The sequence below is a fragment of the Octopus sinensis genome, linkage group LG10 (genome assembly GCF_006345805.1).
Source record: "Octopus sinensis linkage group LG10, ASM634580v1, whole genome shotgun sequence".
Lineage (NCBI taxonomy): Eukaryota > Metazoa > Mollusca > Cephalopoda > Octopoda > Octopodidae > Octopus > Octopus sinensis.
The window spans coordinates 62,488,115-62,498,114 of NC_043006.1; the positions used below are offsets into that span (position 1 = coordinate 62,488,115).

Here is a 10,000-nt window from a genome sequence, read left to right on the forward strand (position 1 = left end):
GTTCTGAGACCCTTTACTCTTTTCTTCTTGAAGTACCCCCCCTATTTTTTCTACTCTTCTGTTTCTCATGGTGTCCATTACATTTAAAATTCCCGCCATTTTTAAACGCCAATTTTTGTTAGCTGGTCTGAAGGATTTACTGTGCCCAACTCCAGAGTTACATTTGAACTTCTTTCTATTTGGCTCCACGAAGCATAAACATGAAGCATCAACTCAGCCTGCTACATTTCTATTTTCAACATTTCATACTTTCTTATTGGAAGCTGCAATTATATATTTATTTGTGTATATGTGATGTGTGTGTGTCTATGTGCGCGCGCGTGTGTATCTGCATGCGTGTGTATATGTGTGTACGTGTGTGTGTGTTTATGCGCACGTGTGCGTGAGTATACACATGTGCTTACGTGACTGCGTTTGCCCAATGTCACACATAGTTATGAATGGGAGATGTTGTTTAATTCGAATCCAATACGTTTATTCTCGACCTGTTTACTGGAAAATTATTACAAGAATAAAACTTTAAAATTGCCAAGACGAGATTACATAGTTCGATTCGTTGCTCGGCGCCTGTACATGCTTTGAACATCCGCCATATAATTCTCTCTTAAAATTTTGTCTCAGTAGTTAATTAAATTATGAAGCATTTTGTCTTGTGATGTCTCAAACGGAAGAGAATCAGACAAAATAAATTTCAGTGTTAATAATGTTAATTTCGTTTCAGTTGAAATATTACTAAATTGTATCCCGAGGAAATATTTACTAGTTATATACAGAGACAAACATATATAATCGATTGAAATCCATTACTACAAATATAAGGTATTTCCCAAAGTAAGAAATTATGAATAGGTAAATCTTAGCAGTCAAATTAGATAAATAAAAATCAACGTACGCTACTCATCTCATAGTCCTCAAAATTATTTCTATCTTTAATATTATTGGAGAAATAAAGAAGTTTAAGTACCCAAAGAAATTTAATATGTGCACCGAATGTTTGCTAGAACGAGTCTGCATAAGGGCTTCGATTCTTTTAACTCATTCCACTTGCACTTAAAATACAAATAGAAGAAACAGCGAAGTGGAAACTTTCGCTAAGCTTATCGATTAAACAATTATATTATTAACATTATGCAAATGTAATTAATATGATACAAATGGGAGTGTTGAGGAGTAAAATGCTTTTACAATATCTAGCTTAGTACTTAACGTTTCTGCGTTCAATCTCTGCCAGCAGTCATCCGTTGTTCTTTTTCCTTCCGTGATTGGAGGGTGATGGATTTGTTATCACTAATAAACAGGTGTCGTTGTATTCTACCAATTAGCTTTCCTTAAGAAGACGTTTCTGGTGCGAAGTTGAAAATAATTGTTATGATTGAATTACTAGTAGCAGACATCAAATCTGCTGCAACTAATGAATGTGACAAGCACACGTAGATGCTACTTGGAACGATAGGACAGTCTTACTGATTCCAGCAGCCTCTTACTGCTGAATCAACTGCTATAACTGTACTATTGCTGCTGCCACTCATACCACTGACATTATCACTACCACTACCAATGCTGCTGCAGCTGCAGCGGCTGCTGATGATTTTTCTTCCAATTTAACTGCTAGACTGCAGCTGATAGCAAAGCGTATGCTCTTCCCAGCTGGTTCTCGCACGACTGTTTACTCAACTCAACAACCACTTGGCTTCCTTCTAAATTTTCAGAATTTCTTTTTCTATTTTTTATCCTGGTATACCTCGGTTTATCACCGGTCTCAGTTTCAAAACCTGGTTGTTAACTATCGGTTGTGAGAAATTACCTTACATTTCTTCTCGCATGTAAAACAAAACAAAGTTCAAAAGTATAATAATATCAATATTAATAATAACAACAGTATTAATACTTATGTACAACTGGAAATAACTTCTATAATATATATTTTACATTAAAATCGGATTCTGGAATGGTTTTAAAAATCGACTGAGAATGGAAAAAGACAAAGGAAGCATAAACACAAAATATTAAATAGATACACACACGCATATATATATATATATATATATATATATATATGTTATGATTATATTTCTATGTATATTCTGTTCAAATACACTTGTTACAGAAATGTCACAACTTTTGTTCATGTTGTTTAACTGGATGTATGGGACGAAAAGAGAAATATCACATATGAAATTCAAATTATTGAATTACAAGAAAATTCCAGAATTAAAGTAAAGAAAAAAAAAACTAATACATTATTTGCTTATTTATTATATTAATTTGGGAAAGAAGGTGTTACACGAATACAGGCGTTAATATTACCATTAAACGCTGTCGTTGCATAGCAGATGTGTTTTTATAGTGGTACCGAAGCAAAGTTTATGCAAATTATAAAAATTTATAAAACGATCTTCCTTGGGTGGTAGTATGAATGACCGTATATTTAGTTATCCATTTAATGCTATTATACTTTTAACACGTGCCCATGGTGTCTTCCATTACAATTACCCTAGAAGGATCCAGGCAAAAACTAAAAGCAAGTTGATTTTGTTTGTAATTTAATTCTTAATTTTACAACTGCTGTGTATATAACACCTTCCCGAGAGTCGAACTAATACACCTGCTTGTTGGTTATACACCTATCTTCGGCTTTTGTTTTTCTGTAAATTGCAACTATATGCATACATTATATAAATATATATATATATAAATTTATATATATATATATATATATATATATATATATATATATGAAGAACTGTTTAATGGTTGTGTATGGTTATGTGGAGACATAAAAAACTATATCTTTCATAAAACAAAATGAAACTAATTTTTTTTTTGTTTGCTTTAAGTATGAGAAAAATTGAGTATAGAAAAAGTACTGAGAGTAAAAAAAGGTGGTTACTAGCAACTCACTCGTTTTGAACTGTACTTTCAACAAAAATAATAAAAAATACAGAAGTCGCACCCCAAACAAAACTGTAAAAGTTCACTTATATATATATATGTACATACAACACACACACACACACACATATATATGTAACACACAAACACACATATATATATATATATATACACACATGTTTGCATATGAAGATGTTGCAAGATATCAGTGCCAACTGTGATTAGTTAACTAGTGTACAAAGTACAAGCAACATATGTATGTGTGTGGTGTGTGTGTGTGTATACATACGTACACGGAATTAACACGCATATAAGTAAGTGCAACATATAGAAATACATAATTTTACACACAGGCCTATATAATGCCAAATACATATATATATGTTATTTTAGTTTAACGTTTAATTAAGAATGTCAGTGTGCAGTATTCCCTGACGTTATACTGCCGGTACATCCACGGAGTTTCTGAAAATCTACACGTGAAATCTTCTATTGGAAACATCAGTTAATGAACATTCGTCGATATCAAGGTAATTATATCTATTCATATTTGCGTTTATACTTTGTAAGAAGAAAAAAAATATCGGTTTTTCTTATGTTAAATTATCGATATCCAGCGTATCCAGCACGTTTACTCTGAGTTGTTTTCTCTTTTAAGTATTTTGATTTCTTTTTATATTCAAATCAGTTGAGAGATGGTTGGGGACCTAGATTTTATTCTTCTCAGTTATTGATTTCTAAGTAAGTTTTTTTTTTTCAGATTATTTAGTAATGTCACCAGACACATACACACGTCACATTATGATATATGTTTACGTACGTACATTTGCGTGTATTTGTGTGCGTGTGTGTGCGTGTATGTGTATGTGTGTGTGTGTGTGGTGTGTGTGTGTGTTGTGTGTGTGTATGCGCGCTTCACTATGAGTTCGTGTAAAGAAAGGTTATAAAAAGAGCCCAATACTTGTTATATATGTCTTAGTAAATAACTTTTTCACATTGGCCAGTAACTTTTTGCCCACCACTTTGTAGCTTCACTAGAAATGGACATGCACACAGAATATATATATGTGTGTGTGTGTGTGTATGCCTATATCTATATGTACATGCATGCATATATACATGTGTATATATGTACATATATGCATATATACATACACACACGCGCGCGCATACACTCACATACACACACACACATATAGTTATATATGTTTATACGCATGAACACACACACATACATACATATACACACAAGACCTATGATAGGTGTGTTCAACCGGTACATCTTTTTTTCCAGGACCGGCAGAGTTAAGGAAAGACCTGTAAAGGTTTGCAAATAAATAGATAAATAAATACATGAATGAATCAATAAAAACGAGTTGAATGGTCGCAACATAATCCTCCTTCATCTTGCTAAACTTCACTGGGAGGCGCTGTATCCATACATACATGCAAGCACATACGCACTCACACACCTATATGTGTATGTATGCATGTATGTATATACGTTTGTATGTATGTACGTATTTATGTACGTATGTATGTAAGTACATATAAATTTATATAGATCACTGCGTTCTTACCCTAAATCTTAGATCATCGACTTCATCATATAGAATTTCTCTTCTTTCAACCAACCCTTTTCTAAATCCCTGATATTTTACACCGAGTTTTACTAACATGCGTAAAACTGACACCCAGTGTTTTTACATAGGCAAAAATCGAACTCATACACAGATGGATACAAAGACTCAAGCACAAACAAGAAGATATTTAGATACTGTCCAAGAAACACATCAAAACAAATCACTGACTTAGAAAAATAAAAATAAAAAGTATATCTCTACACTTCAATTGAATGTATGTTAAAGTTTTAATATCAAATATTTCTTATTCTACAATTTTGTAATTTTTTTCGTCACTTTAATGAAACGTTGTGTCTAATTTAGAATCAATTATTTAATTAGATTGAATATAAAGAGTATCAACATTTACTTATATTTACAGCGCACGGCACATTCTTACTTCTGTTTATCACACTCACCAAATACCCAAGCGCATAACATCCCCCAGTCACTGTGGGGAGTTCTCACTGTTTACATATACCAAAACATTAATCCTTATCATCGACTGCCAAGCCACTTCTACTACATGTTTTCGCTACATAGCAACCGACTCTCACAACTACCCGTACACGCACCACCAGGGTTATGTGTATGTGTTTAAGCTTAAATAATTTTGCTTAGGAGACAATTTAGTAGAAAAATTATCACCACAGCCTCATATGTTTTCCTGATTACATCGTCCCTTTAGCAGATTCAGTGGCATTAATTCTTGCAGGGTTTTCATCTTCTCCGGGAATATGTAGCTACAACATTAATATTCCTTTCCTATTTTTGCACAAGTCCAGTAATCTAGGGGGGAGTTAAGTCGATTACAATGTTGGAATGGTAATTATTTTATCGACTCCGAAAGGATGAAAGACAAAGTCGGTCTCGGTGGAATACGAACTAAGAACCTAAAGACAGACGAGACGCCCGATAAGCATTTTGCCCAGTGTGCTAACGATTCTATCTTTTTGCCGCCTTAAGAACAGCAAAGGCGGCGAGTTGGCAGAATCGTTAGCACACCGGGCTGAAGCTTAGCGGCATTTCGTCTGCCTTTACGTTCTGAGTTCACATTCTGCCGAAGTTGACTGTTTTTCCCATCCTTTCGAAGTTGATAAAATAAGTACCAGTTGAGCATTGGGTTCGATATAATCGACTTATTTCTCTCCGAAATTGCTGGCCTTGTACCAAAATTTGAAATTCATATTAACTGCAAAAATAATGACTTTTCTGTATGTACATGTATAAAGTTGTAAAACAGATCTAATGGCAGCAGGCAGTATGGGTCTGCTGGTAAACGTAACGTAATGTTCTGTACAAAGTTAAGCGATATATACCACACAACCTAAGCTACATTTGGTAGTCCAACAGCATTTACATCATCTACCAACAATAACAGTTCATGAGTCAACAAGTCTTGTCGCATGACTTGCTAGACATAGCAGCCAAATATATGTCAAATGACGTTCTACCGCCTTGAAAAAGTATAGAGATATATTTAATAATATAGTCCCTGATATGTAATGTCGACAAAAGTCTGCGTTTTCATTGCCTAAACATCAGATGGATCGTAGGCCCGCAGTGTCATCAACAACAAAGAGAAGTCACTGTCTGTAAATATTTCTCATTTATTATCACTACGATCTAAGAAAATCAACAAGCCAAGTAAAATATATCTACGTGATCATTTTGAGCTGCTAGAAATAACAACTAATTCTCTCAAATAACATTCCGTCGTCTTCAAAACGAAATTACAATTTTTCCTAGGATATAAAACGAAATAGACGAGATCTGTTACAGCTTCAACACGTTTGGTCATATATTTACTGAATCACTGTTGACATGTGGCTAGCAAGATCATGAGGGCGACAACTCCCTAAAACACATTTATTGGCAGCCATGCTTGTTTTGTGTATTTGTTGTTGTTGGTTTGACCCAGGTCATTCTCTAAGAAAATTATATTCTTTAAAAGTAACAAAATAACAGTTTTGTTGTAATATAGATCGGCAGGTCACTCGCTCATTCGATGTTATGGGGACGGGATTTGGGGGATTGTTTTGTTGCTTTGTTACTTAATTAGGGGACCGAATGCAAGGTCCACATCCCTTTCTCAGTGATACCTTAAAATCTTGGAGGAGTGTATTTGCGTCATAAATGTAAATGTTCCAGCCTTTCAAAGCCTCCATGTCAATTGTGATTGAGATCACCTATAAAAAAAGGTATACTAACTACGGCCATCGCGTTTATAATATTATCTAGAAAAGGAAAACTTAATCTTGTACGTCTTTTTTTTAAAGTTCTTAAGAGGCTTATATGTATATTAGAGATATTAAGCTGCCATCTCTACCCGACAGAGCGACTACATAGACGCTCTTACGCTGGATCGTATTCCTATCATTCTCGTCATTCCCTGTGTTTAATGTATTTATTGACTATACTTTTCATATATATATACATGTATGTGTGTATGTGCATATATATTTATATATATATACAGGCACGTATGCATACATAAATACTTACATACATACATAATCTGTGAAGTACACGTGAACCTTTGTCCGCAATACTGTTTCGATTCCAACTGCTAATGTCATCGAAATAATGCATACGCATCGCTACTTATCAATTCTTCATCATCATCCTTTTACTACTACTACTACTACTACTACTACTACTACTACTACTACTACTACTACTACTGCTACTACTACTACTACTATTGCTGCTGCTTTTACTACTACTACAACTACTAAAACTCAGAGCACTATCTTTCCCACGAAAGGAAGGTATTATTGATATCAATATTTTTTTCCTCTTTTTATTGGAACGTCTAAACCTGTTTGACCATAAACAGACCCGATAATGTTATACTATTTTCACTTCAGTTATACTAATAACACCACATTTGGCAAGAAGACGAGAGCTACAGACTTCCATTTCTCTTTCTGTAAATAAATTTTAAACTTGATATTAAACCAATAAGAAATAGATACCAGCACCACCCTCCAAAGATGGATATAGATTTCATCCATACAGAGACCAATAAAATATGAATTCAGTGAATTACGAGAATCGATATAATCGAATACACCCTCATCACTAAATTTAAAGCGTTGTGTTTATGTTATAAATCTCAGCATCTTGGCCGCTACGAGACGAATAACCGGTAATACAGTGTTGGTTCACAGTTAGAAGTATTTTTGAGCTAGGTAAATATAATTGTTAAGGAATATATTGGCGTCCGAACGTCTTAATCGTCAAATATAGCAAATATAAAGATTTGTTAAGTGAACTGCTGTTAACTCTACTATTAATGATATAACAAATCGGGATGATAATGGCGGCGTTAGTGATGGTAAAACTGGCACATGGAGTCTCATTTGAAAGCGCTAGTCACATTGTTCATTTGTATGTTTGTGATTTTTCTTGTAGCCGAGGAAGCTGCGAGCATTTTAAATGATAATGTTTCTGATTTAGGCCAGCAATTTGGAACGGTGGGGAAATGGTCGATAGCATTGTTCCCTGTACTTGACTGAACTATATTTCATCTATTCCAGAGGGGTAAAAAGTGAAACTGACTTGCTGATTACAGCTAGATTTTTAAACATAACGAAATTTTGGAAGGTTTTGCGATGCTCTAACGATTCAACAGGCTGGACATTTCAATAATTCTTTCTACTATAGCCAAAAGTTATGTAAAAGGGAACTAGTCAATTATATCGATCTCTGTTCTCAACTGGTATATAATTTAATGGAAACGAAGGATGAAGGGAAAAATTGGCCTCGACGAGATTTCAGATAAGCATGTTCAGAGCCGGAAGAAATGCCGTTGCGAATTTTGTCCGACGCTGTAACGATTCTGTTAGGTAATCAAGTCACCTTCTTAATAATGGTTTAGGTACAAAGCCAGTAATTTTGAGGAGATAGATTTCATCGATACCATTCTTCCCACTAATTGACCGGTGAAGAAACAGTCTCATTATAGAAAAACGCATATTTATTTATAAATACAAATAAATATACTTTAAGAAATAAAGGTAACCAAAGCAAAGATGAGTGAGAATACGAACATCAAGATTTAGCTTAGAGTACTTTATATGACGTCGAACTTCGTTGTTTCTAGTATTACACTCTAGAAAGTTCGAGAGTATCTTCGATGATGTGCTAGGCTCGTAATCAGCAACTTCGTACATTATGCTTACTTCAATTGTAGTTCTTCATAGACAACTGATTTGGTTTTCACAAGCAGTCAATCTTTTAAATTTCTCAAAACTAGATCACATCTCTTACTAAATAATTACAAGATTCTTTCTGTTCCATTATTTTTCATTTTCATTTTTTTTCGTTCTGTCGTTTCAAAGAACTGCGATTCTAATAACTTGTCAGTATTAGATGGGTTTGCTTTATTGGATCTTGATTGTCTAAATGCCTAGTCTCGCTTTTCTTTGTGAATATTTTGTTTTTGTGTTTTGTTTTGTTGTTGTTGTTTTTTCATACTGTCATAGCAACTTTCCACCTTTGCTGCTTTGAAACAGTAAATGTATTGTTCGAAGATTAAATCTCAGATTAAATCTCAGTTTTCTACTCATCGATTCCTGACACTAAGAAAAAGATTACCTAGAGCTACCACAAGTTATACTCTGGAAACAAAAGGAGATAATGGTCCACGCGCTTTCATTTGTCCACCGAGTTTATCCTTCAGTAATTTTCATTTAGAATAAGAAGAAAACAATTCCATAGACACTTACTGCTACACATAAACCAACTGAGCTTCCTGCTCCCACCTCATCAGTCTATTGTTTTTCTACACTTATTGTGAGTAGAACTATTCCATAGATTTGCAATCTTAGGGAGTCACAAGTTATTAAATGCAAAAATAAAAATCTATATGATTGTATTTTTGTTGCTTCTATATACACACGATTACTAGAGCAATGGATCAATGTCATTATTAAAGGCGTTGGAAGAGGATCAAAGCTACGCCTTTTCATACATTGCACCATCGCCATATGTACACTTGTTTGAAGCATCAATTCCGCCTATTGCATGCATATTCCCGGATATTAAACTCCAAGCAGACAATTCTATGCCCAAAGCCTCCCTGCGCATGGCAAGATATGCCCCGAAATAAATATTATTCCACACATCACCAATTGTTTTCTTCCAACGCTTCCATTGTAGATATGTTGACACCCCAACCTATGTTAAGGAAAAACAGAATTATGCCACCCCACTGTTTTATTGCACATCAACGTAATTCATGAGCAAGTTGTCACTGTCCCTTCTAACATAGCATTCCTATGCTCTTTTATTTTCCGACATTTATGAAGTAGCTTCCTCTGATTAGCAATACCAGTAAAATTATTCCGAGTGCTGTTACCGTAATGAGGTTTGAAATGTCTCTCTTTACATTTGGTACAATGCGCTATTCATTGGGCTGCGACCATACAGGATACTACATGGCAGGGATTAGTACACCTGTAATTATAGTAAGCCTGATA

At 34.4% G+C, this 10,000-nt stretch overlaps 1 protein-coding gene across 6 annotated transcripts in view; it reads left to right on the forward strand.

Annotated features, from left to right (window-relative positions):
• The window catches only part of LOC115216514 (probable G-protein coupled receptor CG31760), an 895,090-nt gene that overhangs the window by 8,797 nt on the left and 876,293 nt on the right, over positions 1-10,000 (forward strand). For 5 of the 6 annotated variants that reach the window (XM_036506717.1, XM_036506716.1, XM_036506719.1 and 2 more), the window contains exon 1: positions 2,727-3,422. The gene's annotated coding sequence lies outside the window, so the exon portion shown is untranslated. Of the gene's footprint in view, positions 1-2,726; positions 3,423-10,000 lie in introns of those variants that run through there. The other variant, XM_036506718.1, reaches the window with a different exon arrangement.